This window comes from Dermochelys coriacea, chromosome 12 (genome assembly GCF_009764565.3).
Source record: "Dermochelys coriacea isolate rDerCor1 chromosome 12, rDerCor1.pri.v4, whole genome shotgun sequence".
NCBI classification, from domain to species: Eukaryota; Metazoa; Chordata; order Testudines; family Dermochelyidae; genus Dermochelys; species Dermochelys coriacea.
This window is the reverse complement of record NC_050079.1, coordinates 6,723,925-6,747,149: the sequence shown is the minus strand read 5'-3', so window position 1 is coordinate 6,747,149 and position 23,225 is coordinate 6,723,925. Positions and strand designations below refer to the sequence as shown.

General features: G+C 48.4%; 1 protein-coding gene across 5 annotated transcripts in view; it reads right to left on the bottom strand.

Annotated features, from left to right (window-relative positions):
* The window catches only part of ST3GAL2 (ST3 beta-galactoside alpha-2,3-sialyltransferase 2), a 93,616-nt gene that overhangs the window by 24,835 nt on the left and 45,556 nt on the right, over positions 1-23,225 (bottom strand). For 4 of the 5 annotated variants that reach the window (XM_043495191.1, XM_038368582.2, XM_043495193.1 and 1 more), the window contains exon 2: positions 7,229-7,301. The gene's annotated coding sequence lies outside the window, so the exon portion shown is untranslated. Of the gene's footprint in view, positions 1-7,228; positions 7,302-9,231; positions 9,560-23,225 lie in introns of those variants that run through there. The other variant, XM_043495194.1, reaches the window with a different exon arrangement.

Below are 23,225 nucleotides of genomic sequence, written 5' to 3'. Positions count from 1 at the left end.
CCGCTCCATGTGGATCCCGGAAGCAGCAGCATTGCCTTCCTCCGGCTCCTATGTGTAGGGGCAGCCAGGGGGCTCCACTCTGCATGCTGCCCCCACCCCAAGTGCCACCCCTGCAGCTCCCATTGACCAGGAACCACAGCCAATGGGAGCTGCAGGTGCGGTGCCTGCAGACAGGGCAGCATGCAGAGCTGCCTGGCTGTGCCTCCGTGTAGGAGCTGGAGAAGGGACATGTTGCTGCTTCCGGGAGTTGCTTGAGATAAGCGCTGCCCGGAGCCTGCCCCTGAGCCTCTCCTCGTGCCCCAACCTCCTGCCCTGATCCCCCTCCTGCCCTCCAAACCCTTTAATCCCAACCCTGAGCATCCTCCTACAGCCCAAACTTCTCATCCCCAGCCCACACCCCCAGCCAGAGACCTCACCCCTCCACCCCCCTGCCCCAACTCTGATCCCCCTCCCGCACCCTGAACTTTTCCTTTCTGGCCCCACCCCAGATCCCACACCCCCAACCCCAGTTTTGTGAGCATTCATGGCCCGCCGTACAATTTCTATTCCCAGATGTGGTCCTCAGGCCAAAATGTTTGCCCACCCCGGTATAGAATTTCATTTCACGTGTTTGCCTACAGGCGGCTACTAGGAGGCCTATTTATACCTGCCTAGTCTCTTGTGGAAGCAGATCCTTCTCACCTAGTGAACTGCGGTTCCAGTCTGCGAGCAGTGGGCAGCATGGCCTTTCAGAAAAGCCTCCGCACTGCATTCAGTTCTGCTGGCCCTTGCTTTCCCTGAGACTGGATTGTGCAAGGATGCGGGACGAGCGTTCTGTGAGGGCGGAGGCCCCAAGTGCTGTCGAAGGCAGAAGCGTGCAGAGCCTGCCAAGGCTTGCAGTCAACTGCTCACAAACCCAGCCAAGCAGAAGATGGACAGTCTTTTCCACTGCATTGCCTGCCCCCCTGGCGGCAGTGCCAAGGTGAGCGGTGCCTCTCTGGATTTCTACCCTATTGCAGCCTTACAGCCTGAAAGACTGGAAGCACAGGGAATTTAAAGGCAAGTTCAGTGCATGGGTTATTGGAGACCTGTGTTCATTCATTGCTGTGAGCCAGGAGACACATCCCCCGCACTAACAGGCCTGGATACCACCTTGGGCAGCCTCAGGCGGTGGGCCACAGCTGGTAAGATCTCAGCTATTAAAGCCTGCCTCCCATTCAGCCCACGCACTGGCAGGGCAGGGCCCTGACATGAAGGAGTGGGCCCTGCGGACAGCCCACCCCATTGCAATAGCCTGAAGTCCCAGTCATTGGGAGCCATGTGACTTGCTGCCAGAGACAATGTCTGGAAAGTCCAGCTGGATCCTGGCTTCCAGGCCCAGAGCAGACAGGATAACGGGATGAAAGCAGGAACGTCCCATGCAGAATGGGAACGAGAAAATCCCAGCACTTTGCGGGACCTGCTGGTACTCTCGGTGGCACCTGCGATCACAGCTGTTGACTGGTATCAGAGGAAGGGAGTTTAAGCTCCTTTTTCAGTTTGCCATCACATGGGCAGAGCAGACACCATGTGCCGTTAGCGTCACAGATCCCTCTGCAACGTCCGCCCCCTTCCCTGTTGGGGTGGGTCTTTCAAACAGGGAGAGAAGACCCCAGAAAACACAGGAAAATCCAGTTGTAAAATCACAGCACCCAGTAAGGGTATGCAGGGCTGGGATAGGAGCTGGAACTACTTTTAACTCTAGGTTAACTAGCTTTTTAAGTTACAACCCTCTGAGGCCCAAACGTGGCCCTGGGTGGAGCTTTGCGGAGCAGAGAGACAGCACAAGCTTTTGGTCCCAAGGATGCAGAGAACAGCCCACTGCCCTTCCTGTGCCTCAAACACAAGCTCAACTTTCCTTCCCTGCCCCTAGCAGCAGCCCAGAGCCTGCTGGGAGTCCAGGCAAAGATTTGGGAGCAGATTGAAATGAGAGGGAGAGAATACAGAGCCTAGGGATTTCTGCGTGCAGGGGTTGGGAACAAGGAGCATGCCTGCCGGGAGAGGTCGAGTCCCCTGTGCTCACCAGAGTGAGTCCCTGTGAACAGCACTGCCGCAGGCCATGCCCCATGACAGGTAAGATGCACAGGCTACTACCAGCAAGGGCTTTGGCTTATGAACTGGTAGAGTTGCCCCAAATGGGGGAACTCCTGATTGTCCATCCCTGTACTATTTCCTCCACACAAGGGCTCCTGCTGGGAGAGACTGGGATGGGGATAGCTCAGAGCTACTTTAAACTCAAAGCAAAATATTTCCTGGACCCATCAAATGCAGAGTGGGTTCCCTATGCTCTTTGGAAAGGAAGTCAAAGGTCACATGGAAATTCTAGCTTCAACCACAAGCCAGAAGATGCTTGGAGCAGAGACAAGGGCATCATTCAAGGTGTTGATTCACATGTTACTGAAATCACATCTCTGCACCAGTGACAGGCACCCTCCAAGACTGAATTTTGTGAGTGGGCCTCCCACCCAAGTGGGACACAGACACGTGCATCTCTTCTGCAGAATGGGATAGGAACCAGGCACCTGCAAGGAGATCAGGGACCGGCTATTAATGAGGTATAACATGATTATATGACTAAGCCACAGAGAATGGGGGAGGCAAGCTAAATTAACCCTGCCAGGAACAGTGTCTGTTGGCTGCCATCGTGGGGCTGCCTCTGGTACCAGAGGGAAGGCGTAATAGCCTGGGGCCAAGGGTAATCTGAGATTGCAGGACAGCCGGGGTAAAGGAATATAGTGTGACTAGGAGAAGGAAGCTGGGGGCCACAGTTTGTGATTAAAATGCTTTCAGACTCGTGTTTTTCCAGAGACTGTCTCGGAAGCAGCCCTGAGGAGTCTCTCTCCTCTGCCACCTAGCTTAGGGGTGTCACAATCTTCATCAAGTTCTGCTGCTTGGCCAGATTTACAAAGATGACAGAAGTCCCATGTATAAACTTGGAGTCTGCACACTGGCCCAGCTGTGATTGGGCCGTTCCCGTATGCAAATCCCCATAGCATAGGTGCAAGTTGACAAAGTGCTTATATACAAATGCTAGAAGTCTAAATACTAAGATGGGTGAATGTGAGTGCCTGGTATTAAATGAGAACATTGATCTGATAGGCATCACAGAAACTTGGAGGAATGAGGACAATCAATGGGACATGTACAGAGTACAATATATATATAGGAATGACAGAATAGTTTGCGCTGGTGGGGGAGTGGGATTATATGTGAAAGAAAGTGTAGAGTCAATGTAGTAAAAATCTCACATGAATCAAACTGTTCTATAGAATCTCTCTGGATAGAAATTCCAGGCTTGAATAATAAGAGTATAGCAGTAGGGATATTCGGCCAACCACCTGACCAGAATGGTGATGGTGACTGTGAAATGCTCAGGGAGATTAGAGAGGCTATAAAAATAGAAAACTCAATAATAATGGGGGATTTCAATTATTCCAGTATTGACTGGGTACATGTCACCTCAGGACAGGATGCAGAAAAAGTTTCTAGACACCACTAGTGATTGCCTCTTGGAGCAGCTAGTCCTGGAACCCACAAGGGGAGAGGAAATTCTTAATTTAGTCCTAAATGGAGCACAGGATCTGGTCCAAGAGGTGAATATAGCTGAAGTGCTCAGCAATAGCGACCAGAATATAATTATATTTAACACCTTTGTGGAGGGGGGGAAAATACCAAAAAAACCCACCACAGGAGCATTGAACTTCAGAAATGGAACTACACAAAAATGAGGAAGCTAGTTAAATGGAAATTAAAGGGAACAATCACAAGAATTAAATGTCTGCAAGCTTCATGGAAATATTAAAAACACCAAAATAGAGGCTCAAATTAAATGTATACCCCAAATTAAAAAGAACAGTAAGAGGACCAAAAGAAGCGATTAGAGGCAAAAAGGCATCCTTTAAAAATTGGGAGTGAAATCCTACAGAGGAAAACAGAAATGAGCATAAACTTTGGCAAGTGAAATATAAAAGCCCATAATTAGGCAGGCCAAAAAAGAATTTGAAAAGCAGCTACCAAAAGACTCAAAAACTAACAGCAAAAAAAAAAAAAAATGTTTTAAGTACCTCAGAAGCAGGAAGCTGCTAAATAACCAGTGGGGACACTGGATAGTCGAGGAGCACTCGAGGAAGACAAGGCCACTGCGAAGAAACTAAATGAATTCTTTGCATCAGTCTGCACTGCAGTGGATGTGAAGGAGAGTCCCACACCTGAGAATCTTTTTAGGTGACCAAATCTGAGGAACTGTCCCACATTGAGGTGTCAATAGAGGTGGTTTTGGAACAAATTGATAAATTAAACAGTAATAAGTGTAAGTAAAATTACCCAATATAGTTAAGTCCAAAGGAGACTTCTGTTCATTCCCTCTGAAGCAGCTGGCACCAGCCACTGTGGGAAGACAGAATACTGGGCTAGATGGACCATTGGTCCGACCCATTATGGCCATTTTTATGTTCTTCATTCCTGCGCATCCCCGTGCTGAGTGTTTATTGAGGAAGTTCTGATCTATTTCCTGTTCCAGCGCTCAGGACTTAGCTGAACCCCTGCTGCTGTGTGTTTGGCTGCTTGTCTGGGACACACTGAGCATCCCACTTGAAATGTTATCCTACAGTGAGTCGCCACAGATAAAGAGCTCTGCTGAGAGCACAACCAGAGCCTGTCCCCTGATGCGCAGCCAAGGCAGAGATGGGGTTGGAATTCCATGGACCACATCCAGGATGGGTTCCAGATACAATGTGCCGATCAACTGCACAATGAGCTTGGAGGCTAACGAGCTCCCTAGAGTTAGAGCTGGGCCAGCATAACCTTCCTCCATGCTGCACCTCCCACCCCCCACCAGCAATGGGCCACAGTCCTCCCTAGAGGGATCAGCCAGTTTCCACAGCAATCCTGTGCCCTCTGAGTGGAGGACAACAGCAAGGAGGTGCCAAAGGTGGCATTGCTGCAAGTCCCTGCATCAAGACCCCACTTCCACAAAATCATAAGCCACCTAGGAGCCAGACAGCCACAGCTTTCCTCTGGGTCAAGCTGGGCTGAATTCAGACTGGTCACTGAGAGGTCAGAGGCACCAGATCCCCATTACCCATCCCCTCAGAAGAGGCAATGTGAGAGCAATTGAAAATACCAATGCAAGTGGCTTATTCATTGTGCTCAACTAGCCTGATCTCCAGCATAACAGGCCAGAGACCTGCCCCACAATCATTCCTAGCGTAGATCTTTTAGAAAAGCATCAAAGCTTGATATAGATATTGTCAGTGATGGAGAATCTCCCATGTCCTTTGGCAAATTGTTCCAATGGTTAATTGCCCTCGCTATTAAAAAACTGCACCTTATTTCCAGTCTGAATTTGTCTAGCTTCAACTTCCACCCTTTGGATTGTGTTAGACCTTCTTCTGCTAGACTGAAGAGCCCATTATTAAATATTTTCTCCCCATGTAGATATTTGTAGATTATAATTAAGTCATCCCTTAATTTCTCTGTTAAACTAAGCAGACTCAGGGATCTCAATATATCATAGAAGGCAAGTTTTCTAATCCTTTAATCGTTCCCATGGCTATTCTCTGACCCCTCTCCAATTTATCAACATCCTTCTTGAATTTTGGACCGCAGAACTGGACACAGTGTTCCAGCAGAAGTTGCACCAGTGCCAAATACAGAGGTAAAATAATTTCTATACGCTTACTCGGGATTCCCCTATTTATACATCCCAAGATCGCATTAGCCTCTTTGGCCACAGTGTCACACTTGGAGCTCATGTTCAGCTGATTTTCCACCACAACCCCCAAATCTTTTTCAGAGTTCCTGCTTTCCAGGATAGAATTGCCCACGGTGTAAAAGCATGACCTACAGTCTTTGTTCCTACATGTACACATTCATAATTTAGTCATATCAACATGCATGGTGTTTGCTTGCACCCAGTTTACCAAACGATCCAAATCTCTCTGAATCAGTGTCCTCGTCTTTATTTACCACCAATTTTTGTGTCATCTGCAGACTTTATCAGTACTGATTTTATGTTTTCCACCAGTGCATTAATAAAAATATTAACTAGCCCACTGGAAACACACCCACTCAAAGATTCCCCATTTACAGTTACATTTTGAGACCTATCAGTTAACCAGTTTTTAATCCACATAACGTGTCATGTTTATTTTATATCATCCTAGTTGTTTTTGTTAAATGAAAATGTTGTGCAGTACCAAATCGAATACCTTACAGAAGTCTGAGTATAGTATGTCAGCACAACTACCTTTATCAACCTAACTTGTAATCTCCTCCAAAAACAAAACAAAAAAAAAAAGATATCAAGTTAGTTTTACAGGATCTATCTTCCATAAACCCTGGCTGATTTGCATTAGTTATATTACCTTCCTTTGATTCTTTATTAAATTGAGTCCCATATCAGCCTCTCCACTATCTTACTTAGGATCCATGTGTCAGTTTTCTACAATTCCTAACATCTGGTTTATAATTCATTACTATTAATTTCGGGAAAGACACCATGGTACCATAATGGTAAGGATATTTGCAGCTATGAGCAGAGTCTTGCAGCCCTGGCTCATGCAAGGAGCCCAATCTAAGTCAGTAGTAGAAGAGGGTTTGCCAGGCTAGCCTTGTACTCTGATATTTCTCCGCACTGAATGCTACATATTCATGAGCTGTCTCTCACATCCAGTCGCTTTAGCTGGTCTCCCCCAAGGACCTGGTTTTTCTTTTGACTTGGCTACAGAAGCCAACAGGAGCTCCACGCCAGCAACACCAGACTGGCATGGAGCGAGAGGCAGAGGTGGCTTGCAAAGGGAAAGGAAAAGAGAAGCCATGCTGCAGATGTAGATCTGACCTGGAGGCAGATGAGCTGTGTATGAACCAGGCAGGACATGGCATATTCTGCAGCAGGTCAGCACACAGCAGGCAGGTGCAGCGCCAGGCAGTGGTTGTGTGGCACATGGGATGCAGCCTTCACAACATTTCCTGGCAACATTTCCTGGGATCCATCATTTCTCTCAGGGAATAAACACCTCATTACCCTAACAAAGCTCCACTTCAGATCAAAGCAACCAAACACAGCTTCCCTGGGCAGGAGAAAACCTGCATGGGCACATGTGTTTAAACATGGGAGCATGTGAACTGGAGCCAAAACGAATCAAAGTGGGGAGAAGGGGGAGCCAATTCAGACTGAATCCCTCCCTGCAGCCCCAGCCACCTCACTCACCTCCTCAGGTGTCTCCTCTATCCATTCAGCTGACCACCTGCTCACTCGTGCAAGCCACCACCCCTTCTGCTACCTGCAATAAAAACACAGCATCAGTGCTAGCTGCCAGCGGGTGCGGTGCACAGTGCACATTGTTCTCTCAAGACCTAACCCAATGGCTCTGCAACTCCGTCACCATGCAGGGCAGAGACCATATCCCCTCCCACCAGAACAATACCCCTGTCCCACACCCTGGTTCCCTGGCTCACTGCTTCATTTCACAGGCCACGCTGCGCTCAGACCATAGCTGAGAGCCACTGAGCTAACTGGGCTCAGAGTCATTTCAGAGGCAGACCTGTCCCTCCTCAGTTCTGCCATCAGCGATGAGGCTTTGTCTGCCAGTCCCCAGAGCCGAGCTTCTGGGGGCAGGAGGAGAGGCACTGCCTGGCTATGAAATGTGTGTCTGTCAGGGCCCAGACCTCACCCCCGGCTGCTCTTGTGGCAGATCTCTGGCCTGGCTTCTCAATGGGATGGGCACCGTACCCATGGCAGAGTTCATTCTTTCCTGCGCAGTGACCAAGTAAGTGACTGTGTGTGCAGAATGTAGCCCGTCCCCAACCCTTTGAGGGCAGGACCCTTGCTCTCCCTCTGTGGTCTACATATCACTTCACCAGCCAACCCCCAGCCCCATCTTAGGGGCTGGAATAGTAGCTGTGGCCCCTCCAAACAGGGCTCCAGACCCAGGGGGACCCAGAAACAGATCCCAAAGCCCTGCCACCTACAGCACCCCTCTGTGCACCAGCCTCCCCAGACCTGGCACAGAGGAGTTCTGCTCCTCACGGCTGCCCTATCCACACCCCTCTCGGCAGGTCTGGAGCAGGAGCATGACTTCCTGAAGAGAAGGCATCATCTGTGATTCCCCGTCAGACATGGGCCGCTCTCTTTACAGGGGTCCCTGGCAAGTTGCCCCAAGAACTCCCTTCTAGCTCTCCAGCACAAGGTGAGAGGAGAGAGTCATCTCGGAAACCAGAAACACCCGGGCTGCAGATGTTGGCACCAACTCTTGCCACAGCCAGGACGTTTCTTCCACAGCTCCCTCCCCTATGAGCTTGCTCCTGCTCGGGGGACAGACCGCTTGTAACAAGGTAAATACAAATGAAAAGGGAGGATGTGCCAGCACTCCGGTGGAGTTACAAGCAAATTCTTGACCAGAACTCCTTAGAAAGCCAGAAATAATATTTCCTCATTTCCTCTTCCCATCACAGCCCCTGAGTGCCCAAACCTGGTCACCAATCGGCAAGATGCTTCCCTCCTGCGAGCTGAGCCACCACTTCTCCCCAGGCACAGGATGGTGCTGGCGCGCGGGAACGTGCTTTGCCTCAACAGCACTTTCAGCCCAGGGGAACGCTGACCCTTCTCTGCCACGCGGAGCCCCGGACCAGGAGGGCTGGCCCAGAACGAGAGGGCAGAGCGCTTTGTGCAGCTTTGCAAGGACACCAGCAGCACGGTGACCTTGGCCCCAATTCAGATTTTGTAAAAATACACCAATAAAAAGCTCCAGATCAACAGAAATCCTCGAATGAGATGATTTAAAGAGTGATTCCAATGGAAAAACATCCCATGGCAGCAAGTGAGCCAAACATTGCAGCACTGTGCGAGTGCATGAGAACTGGAAGGGGGTGGGTGGGGGAGAGGACTAACTCACGCCCCCCCCCCCCCAAGCTGAGGAAGAGGCAGAAAGGGAAGGCAGCACAAATAGCCAAGGAATTGGTGTCTTAAAAAGGGACATGTCTCTGCTAAGAATCTGATCATTTAAAGCCCGATCCTTGAAGCATTTCCTGAGGCACACAGCTGTTCCGAACAGGTGCAATTGCATTCTGAGGCCATTATCTCTGGAAAGCCTTTAAAAAAAAATCACAGCCTCTGATAAATCTCCTGGGAGCTCAGCCCCTCCACTCCTGTCAGGCCATCTTTCTTACAAGATTCATAGGGGCCCTTTGCAAGTGGCAGAGAGTTGCTCTCACCAAAATGCAGCAGCAGACAGCTCGCGATAACCTGTGCCAAGCTGATAGTGTCCGGATGTCACATGCAGCATCCGTATATCTAGGAGACCCAGGGAAGGGAGAGTGGCTTTGACAGCTTGTGCTATTCAGAGCAGAGGCCTGGGTGCAGGCCAGGACACTGGGTAGATTCTCTTCGAGCTGCCGATCTTCAAAAATGTAAATGAGAGACAAGGTCATTTCCAGATTAGACTGTCAACAAGCTGTCGCAACACCCTCCCAGTGCTGGACAAGTGTCACTGCTTGTCAGGCTGCCTCCAGCTTAAAGCCAGGGCTTTTTCAGTCTGCCTGATGAAGCAAAGAATCTGCAAAGAATCTCCTCCACCCCCCAATAGCCCAGAGGGTAACAGAGCTGCAGGGGGCATCAGACTCCAGTTGCCCTTCCCACTTCCCCAGCAGAGGCTCCAGCCTGCAGGTTGGGGGCATGTCCCGTAGGACCTATGGAGCCACAGGTGTTTAGATCATTTCATAAATTAAGACATTTGCACAAAAATAAATGTGACCTGATGCAAGGTCCTGACCCACTCTGTGGCCGAGCAGAATCCCCTGCCATGTGCCCTCCGAATATGCATATTGCCAGGGTGAATGCATTTCCCCAGCAGTCACAGTAGGTCACTTCCAGTCCTAAACACCTGTCTTGTGTCATCGGGCACCAGCTCTAGCACTCCATTCCAGAGGTGGCTGCATTTCAGTCCTGGGGAAGGAACTGCTGCAACTCTGTGGTTTGTAAAGTGCTCTCGAGTTAGGATTTCTTAACCAGGTTTATTAAAAACAGAGATTAGGAACCAGTTATTCCACCCAAACTCATTTTGTCTCACTGATGGATCTTATCAATGCCCTGACACTAGACATCGGACTCTGTTTAACCCCTTTGCTAGAGGGCTAGGAACTCACTAGGCAGAACAAGCCAAGGGGAACCATCCCCCAGAGTGCTGGGCCTCCCACAAGAGAGTCGCAGAGTGATTGCATGCACCTGACCCCACTGTTCGGCTGAAGCCACCCCTCAGTCACAGGCATGGAGGGACAGCTGCAATGGGTCCCTTGAGACCCTTTTCCAGTGCAATGGAGCTAGAGCTGTATGGCCCCATCACTTGGGGAGCATATCATTTGGTGCTGGGGATAGTGGGGAAAGGACAGAAATGCTGCAGCCCCGCCCCGATTGTCCAACTACAAGGCTTGCACTGAAGCCATGACCTACCCCACAGGCCAAGCTCAGCAGCAGTCCTGTTCAAAATGGAGGCAAGGCCGAGGCAGCTGCCCCTTCCCCACATGCCTGCTGGTCTGGTGTCCCACAGCTAGAAGTACAAGAACAGCAAAGATCTCTTCCATGAGATGCCTTCAAGAACATGTGCTACAAAGGCAGCGGCCTCCTGGCTGTGGTCTGGTACCCAGCACCCACCCCCCAATAAGGTGCAGAGTCCTAGTTTCTCAGAGTCCATCCAGTTCTGGGGTGGGATGTAGGGTGCCCGTGGACATCAATACAAGCCACTTGCCAGGAATCACACATGGGCACTGGCAGCCAGCTTCTTTACCACACTCAGAACCTGGTGGATACTTTGCATCACCAAAGGATTAGACTAGGGAAAGGGGCCCACTGCCTTAAAAAACAGGAAGGAGACAAGCTGCGCTCACCTCTGATCAGGTTCCAGCCACAGCCCTGGGGCATCTGTAGTCCCAGTGCCAGAGATCCAGCCCTATGCTGAACCCATTGGCTGGAGGGGGATCATAGTCCTAACTCTTCTCACACGTCCGCTCCCTGAAGCAGTGACTGATCCAGTCAGAAGGCTGGCCTGAATCTTGGCTGCCCAAATTAGATTCCTTGGACATTCTTTAGATGCCCCACAAGAGATCAAATGAGGCAATGTCCCGTTATCCATAATCCCCTCCGCCTGCCCCCCAGCACTCGTCTCCAGCTCTAATGATCTCCTCTGCTCCCAGCACAAAGGCTTATGCTAATACCTCTGATCCAATCAGCTTTTATTTCTGCAGAACAGCTGAAATCTGCCTCCCTCGCTCCCCACCAGCAGGCCTGTAAATTCCTGGAATATGCTCATGCAGCCCTAATCAGCATTTATTTTAATCACATTAAAAATGATTTATGGATACAAAAGAAAGTCACAGAAGCCATGTGGGCAGCCGAGCCAGGATGGAGCTCAGCCATCGTTCCATGCTCAAAACGTTCCCACATCCTGTCAGGCCGAGCCCACAGCACTGGCCCAGGGGGTCAAAGGGAACAGACTGGACGGAGACAGAGCTTCCAGTTAGTCCCATGGCCATTAACTGTGGCCAGAACAGCTGGAGCTCTGCAGCTCTTCCTTGGCATGCAGCCCTCACCTCCCTCCCAGGATGGGTTAAAGAGGAGATGAACACTGTCCTCATCCCACTACAGAAGGGACTGACACCCCCAAATGGGGGCCAGCTTGCAAGGAACACCAAAGGACATTGCCAGGCTCCAAGAGAGAAGCACCGGGAAGGAGTTTGGATTCAAGGAAAGGGGACGGTGGCGATATGGAGGGCAGGATCTGAACTTCCCCATCGAGGGATTTATTGATCTAGCATCTTAGGAATTAGCCATAATGTTCCAATAGAATCAGGATGAATTTAAGGAAATTGCTGCAATACAAAAAACATAGATTCAACCCTTCTCCTGAATTCAGATTAAACTTAAACCCTACGCCATTAAAAAAAGTGAAGCCACAGAAGAAAAATTTGATCCCTACAGAAAATTAACTTCACACAAATTCTTTTCTTGTTTTTACCTGGGTGACAGCCAAGAGGAAAACTGCCTGTATAATCCTAAATGTTATGACTCCATAATCAATGTGCTCCTTTTTGAGCAAATGAGACAAAAGGTTTCTGGATCAAGATGGGTAACAGCCATGAGATACAGAGGGACAGGAAAAGAGATGGCCTAATAAGTAGGGTGGGAAATTGTCAACCTGGTCAAACCTGCGTGGCTTGCAAAGCCAGCACTGTGCCTTTCAAGATAAACCAGCCTCATTGTTTGAGGACAGAAAGCAATGAAGGTTCTGCCCTGGCTTTTTCTTCAGAATTCCCAAGTATTTCTCAAATCTAGGGAAGGTCTTTAAGCAAGGGAGACATTTGTTGCCTTAACATCTGCCATTTCCAATTGTTTAGAAATATTTTCAGCTCTAAACTGAATTACAGTTTTCACTTTTAAGAAAGTCTTGACCAAATCTAGTCCCAAAATAATCCAAGAACACATAGACCAATGGGCTTGCAAAGCCAGGAGAGCTTAAGCGTTAGACTTAGGCAGTTTCTCCAGCCATTGCCTTGGTAGCGGATATAAATTCATAATCAATAATCAAGAAGCACTATGCTTTGGTTAAAACAGAACGTCATCCACCCCTGCTCTACACATAGCAGCCGGAGCATAGTTAGGGAGACAGCATTCTCAAGTTTTGCACTGCCTCTAATGACCTAACATCTTTTCAGTCCCAAATTTCCACACCATGGGGCACAAATGTGAACCCTGAACCTTCTGTATCTGTGTCTGCTCTCAATCAAATTGCCGCCACGCACATAAAAAAAAACAAACCTGCCTGCCTGGAAGGCTCACCCCTTAGTCTCCTGTATATGTTTAGTCCATTCACCCCGTATGTAAAAGCAAAATGCCCAGATAAGGAAAAGGACTTGACCCATTCAATACAATTATCATCAACTGTTTGTTTAACCAACTTTGGTCTACAGCCAAATTATTTCAGCTTTTTAGTCATACACTCCTGCTGACAGAAAGTGCTAAAGTCATTTAACAAACAATTCAGACCCAAAGGAGTGTGGGACAACACAGTCATCTGGGGACTAGACTAGAGGATCGACACTGGCTGGGTCAGAATTTTAGGGGAAAAAAAATCTTGCTCCTCCTCTAATAGCCCAACTACCTCATTGATAGAAAATTTTAAGAAAGGGCGGGGGTGGTGGAGGGGGCGTCAATAAACATCCCTGATCTGCATCCTTTGTAACAGGAACAGGGTCACTTACCTGACCCTTCCATCCTAGCCTAATCCGGGCCACGGTTTGGCCATGAAGGGCTCTCCAAATGGTCTATCCCAGCCCTTGTGAGTTTCCCCCAGAGATTACCTGTATCAACAGCATCAAAAGCAGATTTCAAATCAATGAGGGCCGCCTGAAGTTTATCTGCCTTGGGGGATTGTAGCAGGGTGGTCACCCACTCCTGCCCTGAAGGGCCTAAAACAGCCCAGGAGAGGGCTGTGGCTGGGAGCAAGCAGTTCCCAGGCTGATTGGGGAAGCAGGCTCATCTGGCCCTTATAAGAGGGCCGTGGGCCAGGAGCAGACAGACTCTCTCTCTGCCTTTAGAGGGAGAAGGGCCTGGCTGCTGGGGAGTGTACCTGGGTACCTAAGATGAAGCCAGATGGGGAAGGCCAGAGGAGCTGGGAGGCTCTAGACTGGAAAAACCCCAGGCTGCAGGCCTGGCAGATGGCCTAAGATAGGTACTGGAGTTGCAGGGGGCAGCCCACGGGTAGGCAGAGGCAGCGGGTCCAAACCCCCCTTGCCTGTGATGATTGGCTTATATACTGCAGTCTGCCCCAGTGAACGGGGGGCTAGATGGTGACTGGGCAGTAGCCATATACTGAGGTGAGGTGTAGATAGTGGGTGGGGGTTCCCCTGGGAGGGGGAAACCCAGATCTGTGGGGAGTACTGCAGTGGGCAGCACCCTGGGTAAAGGGGTACCGTGGTCCAGTAGGGACACGGGGGGCCAGAGGCAAGCAGAACACCAGCCTGCAGAGGGCACTCCAGAAGCTAAAAGAGCTAATTCCCAAGGACAACCAGCAGGAGGCGCCACAGGGGTGGGTCCCAACCATTACAGGGATCAATATTTATAGATCAAATGTGAGAGCATGAAACAATTGTCTATAGTTGAGTGGTGATTCCTAAAGCTGGCTTGTTCCTCAGCAAAAAAGTTTCCGCTCTCAGCACAGTGCTCTGAACTCCTGGAGGGGGACCTGGAATAGATTTTAAAGACCACTTCTATCATCCAATTAGTCTTTTAATCACCCTGGGAATTTCTATCACCTTCTTTCATAGAGGGACAATACCTGTAAAGCGGCCTGCCAGGGAAATCTGTTATTTATAACCAATAATTTTGCTAGCAATAGGAGCCCATCAATCAATATCTTTATAGTCATCCTCTATATGGAGACCTGCAGCTATTCCAGAAGAGCATGATGAGTAAAGTCCATCGACATAGACCATGTGACTGGACTGGCATCAAAATACAGAAAACCAACTCTTCCCCAACAACATTTAGGGATAAGAACTTCAATATTTACATTAATCTTCGCCTGCAACATCCAAAATACTAAAAAGATAATTTCTCAGCAGCAGCAAGTTAAAATCCCTTCCAACGGGCCCTTTGATGATCAAACTTTTTCCTATTTAAACCATTTCTTTATCGTTCTTTCTAAAAATAACCATTTCATAATGGAATCTGGTAAGCCCCTTTCTCTAATAGGCATTACAAGAATCTGAAGCTGTTTCTTCTAACCAGCGCAATACAGATCACACCAGATTATTTTATCTTGGATGGGATGAAAATCTCTTTTCTTAGTAGCCAAATCATACCCTTTTTAAAAAAAACAAAACAAACAATCAGTAAATGCTAGACGGATGTGTAATGCATCTTTAAGTTCCAGTAATTGGCTCTTCAGGGAGTAATAGGATGTTAGAAACTGTTAAATTTGTACCTAATTCAAGAATGGAATACACTTTGCCCCCCAACCCGTGTAGAAAGGGGACAATTGAGCAACAGTTCAACTGAAGGAGTTGGGGATCACTGCCCAGTTTAGAAACCACTGCACAATTAGAGAAACAGGACCAGCTGAAAAATCAGAACTGCAATGGACTATGGAACTGCTCCCTCTAATTGAGATAAATGCAAAATGGCCCTGAACAGCACTGCATCCTCTGCCATTCAACACCTCCAAGCAAAAGCTATTTAGGATTACTGAAAATATGCAACCCAAGGTATTTCCCACTCTCACCCATGGATGGTCTAGGAAAGGCCTTTTTCAGTAAGTCAATGGGAAGATTAAAAATTTCTCCATCCCCAGCTGAGCATTAAAGTCTCTTCGAAGAACAACGTTAGCTAATGGGTAGTTTTCCATAAGTGAGTCCAGCTCTGCCCAGAGGGACTCATAAAAGGAGACCCCAAGGGGAAGACAAGCAAACATTCAGGCTTATTAGAACAACTTTATCTGGAACAATAAATCAAAGGCCTGGCAACAGGAGTTACCTGATGTTAAGTTAATATTTTTAACATTAAATTAAATAGAAACAAAGAGGACTAAAAACTGACAGGTCTACCCCTCCTTAACATGGATTCAAAGTTTGGGAGATAAAGTCCCTTTCTTGGCTAGCCAAATTTCCTGGAGGAAAATTAAATCAAACTGGGATATATAATCCTACCTTTCAAATCCTGAGATTTGCTTTTGAGACCAGCAATATCCCAGGAGACCATCTTGATAAGAGTCTTTACAGAGCTTTGATGAGACCCATCTGGTCGTTCCATCTCAGGCTTCTATTGAGAGACTGTCTTGGCAAAGAGCTCCATGGGCTTTATAATTAGGTCTCTTCACCAAAATTATAATCGTTAGCCCTATGGGTCTGGGCCATTTGACTTTGCTTGCACAACCAGGTGTAGGCCAACATCCAACCTGTTCTTCTGAGGAGCAGAAATTCTCCCCGACTGAACGTTTTTAGACTGTTTCCCTTTATCCTTTTCTATTGGGTAATCTCTGCATCTAAAAAGAGCTCTTATACCCCAGATTTTCATAATGGTCCACCAGTCCTTAAATTCCACCTCCACTCCCTTGAAGTCCTACATTAGAAACAGGGCCGGCTCCTGGCACCAGCTTTCCAAGCAGGTGTTTGGGGTGGCATTTAGAATGGGGTGGCTGTCCATGTCCCATGGTGGCAATTCGGCGGCAGCTCCGCCACTCTTCCCGCCACAGCGGCTTTCAGTGGCAGCTCTGCTGCTGTTGCAGTGGCGGCAATTTGGCGCCTACTGCTTGGGGCAGCAAAATTGTTAGAGCCGCCCCTGATTAGAAAGCTTCTGTACCTGTTGAATTTGATTTCTAGGGAGAAAATACACCACCACTCACTCTAAGGCTACCTCTACACTCCAAGCTAGGAGTGTGACGCCCTTGCTCATGGACACACTAGCTCAGTGAGAGATAACAGGAGTACAAATAGCAGCATAGCCACCATCGTGCAGGTAGTGGCAGTTGTGGCACGGCTTAGCCATGCCGAATACAGACCCACCTGAAACTGGTGGGTATGGACCTGGCATGGCTTTGGCGTTGCCTGTGCTACTACTATTTACACTTACCATAGCATGCATTGAGCTAGTGCAAGCATGTGAATGTGAGCTTTTTCCAATTCCAATATTGGAAATATATTAGAATTGGAAAAAAATATATTAGGATTGGAAAAATTACAGAGAAGGGCAACAAAAGTGATTTGGGGTATGGAACAGCTTCCGTATGAGGAGAGATTAAAAAGGCTGGGACTGTTCAGCTTGGAAAAGAGACGACTAAGGGGGGAGATGATAGAGGTCTATCAAATCATGACTGGTGCAGAGAAAAAAAGTGTCATTTACCCCTTATTTACCCATAACACAAGAACCAGCGGTCACTCAATGAAATACGCAACAGGTTTAAAAACAAACCAAAGGAACTAATGCACACAACGCACAGTCAACTTGTGGAACTTGTTGCCACAGGATGTTGTGAAGGCCAAAAGTATAACTGGGTTCATGGAAGATATGTCAATCATTGGCTATTAGCCAAGATGCTCAGGGATGCAACCCCGTGCTCTGGGTGTCCCTAAATCTCTGGCTGCCAGATGCTGGGACTGGACAACAGGAGATGGAGCACTCGATAATTACCCTGTTCTGTTGATTCCCTCTGAAGCTCTGGACACGGTCAGAGGACAAGACACTGGGCTAGATGGACCACTGGTCTGACCCAGTGCGGTCATTCTTATGTTCAGGGAATCACATCGCTAGCTCATAGTATAAATTTAGCCTAATATGTCTATCCATGTTCCAGTCGGGCCTGTGACTCACCTGTTTCCATTCATAAAAGCCAGTGCCACACCCCTGTTATTTCAGTTTTCATCAGTTTGAATCTGAAATATTTTCACTAAAACAAGGCTGGGAGGTTGGAATAACTCGTGGAGTTATAATTACAGGAAATTAAAGGTCCCCAAAATGGGGGTGGGAGGAGAGAGAGAGAGAGAGAGAGAGAGGCTGCACTCTACAGGCACCAGTGGCTTGTTTTCCAGCCTAGGAGAGAGCATGGGGGGGGGAACATGTCTCCACCTCATGTCCCCCCAATATAGCTCAAATATTCCCAGGATTATTCGTTCAGACCTTGCACCCACAGCTGAGCAAAACAGTGAATAATTAACCAGGCAAAACCTTGGCTGCTCCAAATAGCTTGAGCACACACTAGACAGCAACAGCCTTCTGGTATGTTGGCCCTGCAGCCTTCGCTATAGCCGTCTCTACCCACAATGTCCATTAGAAGCTGCTCTCTTGCCCAAAGATGAGCAGACCTTCGAGAAGGAAGCACTACCTCGAAAGTTCAGATCCCTGCCCTCCGGCTGCATGACAGGGCACAAAGAGATGGCCAGGCAATGGTTTGGATCCCATCAGTCAAATCTCCCCACAAGCACTTGCATGCTTCTGCCCAGGCTACTGCTGATCCCTGGGAGGAGGAGTCTGCCAGAGTCATCCACATCTCTCCCTCAAACTCACTTCCACCACCAGGCCAGCAAAGCACGTGGCTACTGTGAGCAATGAGACCACGGCTCATTACATGTCACAGCCATCTCACCAGTACCTTGTGCTCCTTATCTGCCTGTTGGCTCCTTCTACTTCAGTCATAAGCTCTGCAGGGCAGGGCCTGGGGGTGTGGGCATGCTTCCCCCCCCTCCCGAAAACCTAGAACGGGGCTACTGCAATGCAAATAAATTATAAACTTTTCCCCTCAATCCACACCCACAATTCCCAGTGTGGTCACTTGGAATCAAGGTGCAGATTGGAGGGTAGATCTGGGCAACAGGGTCATTGGTGCCCGAGAGCCCCCATTCTCCCAGCAGCACAGACTTGCCCATGCTGCGCTGCTTTACCCTGGAGCGATAGCAGCACAAGGGTAACAGAGGCAAGTCCTCCCCTCTAGCAAGGCCTTGCTCAATGGAAGAGCAGAGGGTGGGAAAGCAAGAAGGAGAATAACTGAACTCCCAACAGCTTGGAGTCTCCCATACCTGCTGGTCTCCAGGAGCCACCTGTGATCAGGTCTTAGGTTATAAAAGGCTCACAAAAAAGCCATGAACACCAGTTATACCTGATAGGGAAACTGGAGAGATGCTCAACGTTTTCATGGGCTCCTTCAATATTCAATCACATGGATACAATAGACGCCCTGGATAAGCCAACTTCTCCTCTTTGTTGGAAAAATTCCAAGAGGATACCAGGGTCTGAAATAAGTTATGTTAGTAGGTGACGTGCTAAGGGTATGGCTTAACATTTTATGTCTTCTACAGGCTCCCAACAAAGACAACTCAGGGACTGGTCAGAAATGCTATAGACTGCTCCGAGATTCTTGGGCCCCTGTTCAGAAGAGACTGTACCGCTATCCTCAGAGTGAGGCCTCATCAGGATCCCAAACTTTATGCAGTATTATTGAGTAGCTGAGTTACCAAGGATTGCAGCTTGGACTAATGGAAAGCAGGATTCAGAAGGAAAGCCCCGTCCAATTTAAGACCTTCTTGTGTTCTTCCATGGGCACTGCAGAAGGAACATATACTTAAACAAGACCCTTAATTTAGTGCCATTGGGCCAAATCCTCAGGTTATGCCAGTATACACCAGCTAATTCAAACTGTTTAACTGTGGAGCAGGGTGTTGTGAGAAGGAAAAAAGAGTTAGAGGGACAGATGCTCTTGACTTAAAATAGCCTTGTGTCAATTCACAGTGGCTGAAGATCTGAAATGCAGATGACTCCAAATTGTATGGCCAGGCCGTTGGTAAGAGGTGGGTGCCTTTTTAAAAACAAACTGTAAAACTGAAAGGCATTTTGTATTTAAGTCACATGACCCAGCCTAGCCATGTGGCTTGCTGTCTCCCTCTAGTGGCAATCCATGGAAAGAGGTTGATGAGGCTGCTACTGCTTCTCATCTCAGTGGTTCTCAGCCTGTGGTGGGATCCATGAACTATGCCCAAGGGGTCCACAAAAGACAGACTGAAAACGGACTGAACAAAATTCACCTGTATATACAGACAATAGATTGCCAATGGAGTCTGCAAATGAAAAAAGGTTGAGAACCACTAGTCTTGGCCAACAGACCTGGTCCTTCAACTCAGGCTGACGAGATTCTTGCTTTCTGATCTGGGGGGGGTCCCAGTTCAATCTCCAAAGACAACCCCACTGGGGCAATAGTCTGACGCGAGTTTTCACAAGAGAAGCAGGAATCAAAGCCTGAAGTTAGGCACCAGATGTGAAGATGGCAGAGATCAAGAGTTATTCCAGCTAGGGAAGCAGCCCTCAGAGCTCTACAGAAAGCAGCCTTGGGCTCTCGGCTCTCCAAAATGCAGCAAAACTCCCAAAACAAAGAGGAAGCAAGTGGTTTCTCTTTGGAAATTTCATGTCTGAGTAGGCTGCAAACAGATGCACATGGGAGGCGGGGAAAGGGAGCAGTGAGCAGTGTGTGCTCTGCCCAGAAGTGTAGGACAATATTTGAGATTTAAATTTGGGTGTGAATGTTTAACGTTGGTGCTAGACTGACAGCACTGGAGACTGGAGTCCTCTAGCTTAGGGCCTCATCCTACTTCCCATCACTGCAGAGTTTGAGCCCCTTCCTCATAGAGGCCTATCAGCAGTAGCCATCACTGGTGGACTTGGGGGAAGAGCCAGATGCTCTGTTTCAGGTTACAGGAACTCTGCTTGGTTTAGGGTCCTTTTTGAGGGGTCTGGGGGGAGAATAGATGCAGGGGGCAGTTGATGCTGTGAATGTTGCTGCTGATTATGAGTATCAATAGGAAGGTTCCTACAGCTTTTCCTAACAGGTGCCCCAGAATTCACAGGCAGAGCCTCTCTAACAGGCTGATCAAGCCACCCTGAAAGCAGGGAGGGCTCAGATTTCAGCCCTGCCTGTTTAGATCTAAAGGGATAGGTCAGGTCTGCAAGTGAAGAATCCTCCTTCCACGGCCCTCCCCGTGCGGGGACTGAAAACCTGCAGCGCTGGCAACAGCAATAGGTCTACAGATCTCTATCCCCATCTTTCAGGTGCCCACCCTCACCACTCCATTCACCACCCCTGGTTTCCCAGGGGCAACTCTGAGGAGGAAATAATTTCACACCCATTCTTGCTGCGTAGCATCTTCTTTGGAAAAACCTAACACACGCCATTCTTAAGCTAAGTCCAGCCAGAATAAGAACACAATCTTCAAATGAGACTGCCAGGGTAATCAAGTTTAATACTAGATTACAACATATTGCTGCATGCTCATTGCATCCAGAGTGCACATCAATAGCCTCTAAAGGCTTTGCTACTCTGATTTTCACACTAAGTCTACAAGGCTATTTATTATTGATGGGCTGCGGACGATACACAGCACTCTGCGATGTGTAAAAGAAGCACAAGGATCTCAGTACAGCTCAGAGAGAACATGACAATATTTCTAATGAGCTAATGTACTCAGTGCTTTTTTTGCCTCTGTCTTTACGAACAAGGTCAGCTCCCAGACTACTGCACTGGGCAGAACAGCATGGGGAGGAGGTGACCAGCCCTCTGTGGAGAAAGAAGTGGTTCGGGACTATTTAGAAAAGCTGAATGAGCACAAGTCCATGGGGCCGGATGCACTGCATCTGAGAGCGTTAAAGGAGTTGGCGGATGTGATTGCAAAGCCATTGGCCATTATCTTTGAAAACTCATGGTGATCAGGGGAAGTCCTGGACGACTGGAAAAAGGCTAATGTAGTGCCCATCTTTAAAAAGGGAAGGAGGAGGATCCTGGGAACTACAGGCCAGTCAGCCTCACCTCAGTCCCTGGAAAAATCAGGGAGCAGGTCCTCAAGGAATCAATTCTGAAGCACTTAGAGGAGAGGAGAGGAAAGTAATCAGGAACAGTCAACATGGATTCACCAAGGGTAAGTCATGCCTGACTAATCTAATTGCCTTCTATGACGAGATAACTGGCTCTGTGGATGAGGGGAAAGCAGTGGACGTGTTGTTCCTTGACTTTAGCAAAGCTTTTGACACGGTTTCCCACAGTATTCTTGCCAGCAAGTTAAAGAAGTATGGGCTGGACTATAAGGTGGATAGAAAGTTGGCTAGATTGTCGGGCTCAACGGGTAGTGATCAATGACTCCATGTCTAGTTGGCAGCTGGTATCAAGTGGAGTGCCCCAAGGGTCGGTCCTAGGGCCGGTTTAGTTCAATATCTTCATAAATGATCTGGAGGATGGTGTGGATTGCACCCTCAGCAAGTTTGCAGATGAGACTAAACTGGGAGGAGCGGTAGCTACGCTGGAGGGTAGGGATAGGATACGGAGGGACCTAGACAAATTGGAGGATTGGGCCAAAAGAAATCTGATGAGGTTCCACAAGGACAAGTGCAGGGTCTTGCACTTAGGACGGAAGAATCCCATGCACCGCTACAGACTAGGGACCGAATGGCTCAGCAGCAGTTCTGCAGAAAAGGACCTAGAGGTTACAGTGGACGAGAAGCTGGATATGAGTCAACAGTGTGCCCTTGTTGCCAAGAAGACCAATCCCCAACTAAATCATCCCAGACAGGGCTTTGTCAAGCCTGACCTTAAGAACTTCTAAGGAAGGAGATTCCACCACCTCCCTAGGTAACGCATTCCAGTGTTTCACCACCCTCCTAGTGAAAAAGTTTTTCCTAATACCCAACCTAAACCTTCCCCACTGCAATGCGAGAACATTACTCCTTATTCTGTCATCTGCTACCCCTGAGAACAGTCTAGATCCATTCTCTTTGGAACCCCCTTTCAGATAGTTGAAAGCAGCTATCAAATCCCCCCTCATTCTTCTCTTCTGCTGACTAAACAATCCCAGTTCCCTCAGCCTCTCCTCATAAGTCATGTGTTCCAGTCCCCTAATCATTTTTGTTGCCCTCTGCTGGACTCTTCCCAGTTCTCCCACATCCTTCTTGTAGTGTGGGGCCCAAAACTGGACACAGTACTCCAGATGAGGCCTCACCAATGCCAAATAGAGGGGAATGATCACGTCTCTCGATCTGCTGGCAATGCTTCTACTTATACATCACAAAATGCCATTGGCCTTCTTGGCATCAAGGGCACACTGTTGTGTGCTTCTCCAGCTTCTCGTCCACTGTAACCCCTAGGTCCTTTTCTGCAGAACTGCTGCTGAGCCATTCGGTCCCTAGTCTGTAGCGGTGCATGGGATTCTTCCGTCCTAAGTGCAAGACCCTGCACTTGTCCTTGTGGAACCTCATCAGATTTCTTTTGGCCCAATCCTCCAATTTGTCTAGGTCCCTCCGTATCCTATCCCTACCCTCCAGCGTAGCTACCGCTCCTCCCAGTTTAGTCTCATCTGCAAACTTGCTGAGGGTGCAATCCACACCATCCTCCAGATCATTTATGAAGATATTGAACTAAACCGGCCCCAGGACCGACCCTTGGGGCACTCCACTTGATACCAGCTGCCAACTAGACATGGAGTCATTGATCACTACCCGTTGAGCCCGACAATCTAGCCAACTTTCTATCCACCTTATAGTCCAGCCCATACTTCTTTAACTTGCTGGCAAGAATACTGTGGGAAACCGTGTCAAAAGCTTTGCTAAAGTCAAGGAACAACACGTCCACTGCTTTCCCCTCATCCACAGAGCCAGTTATCTCGTCATAGAAGGCAATTAGATTAGTCAGGCA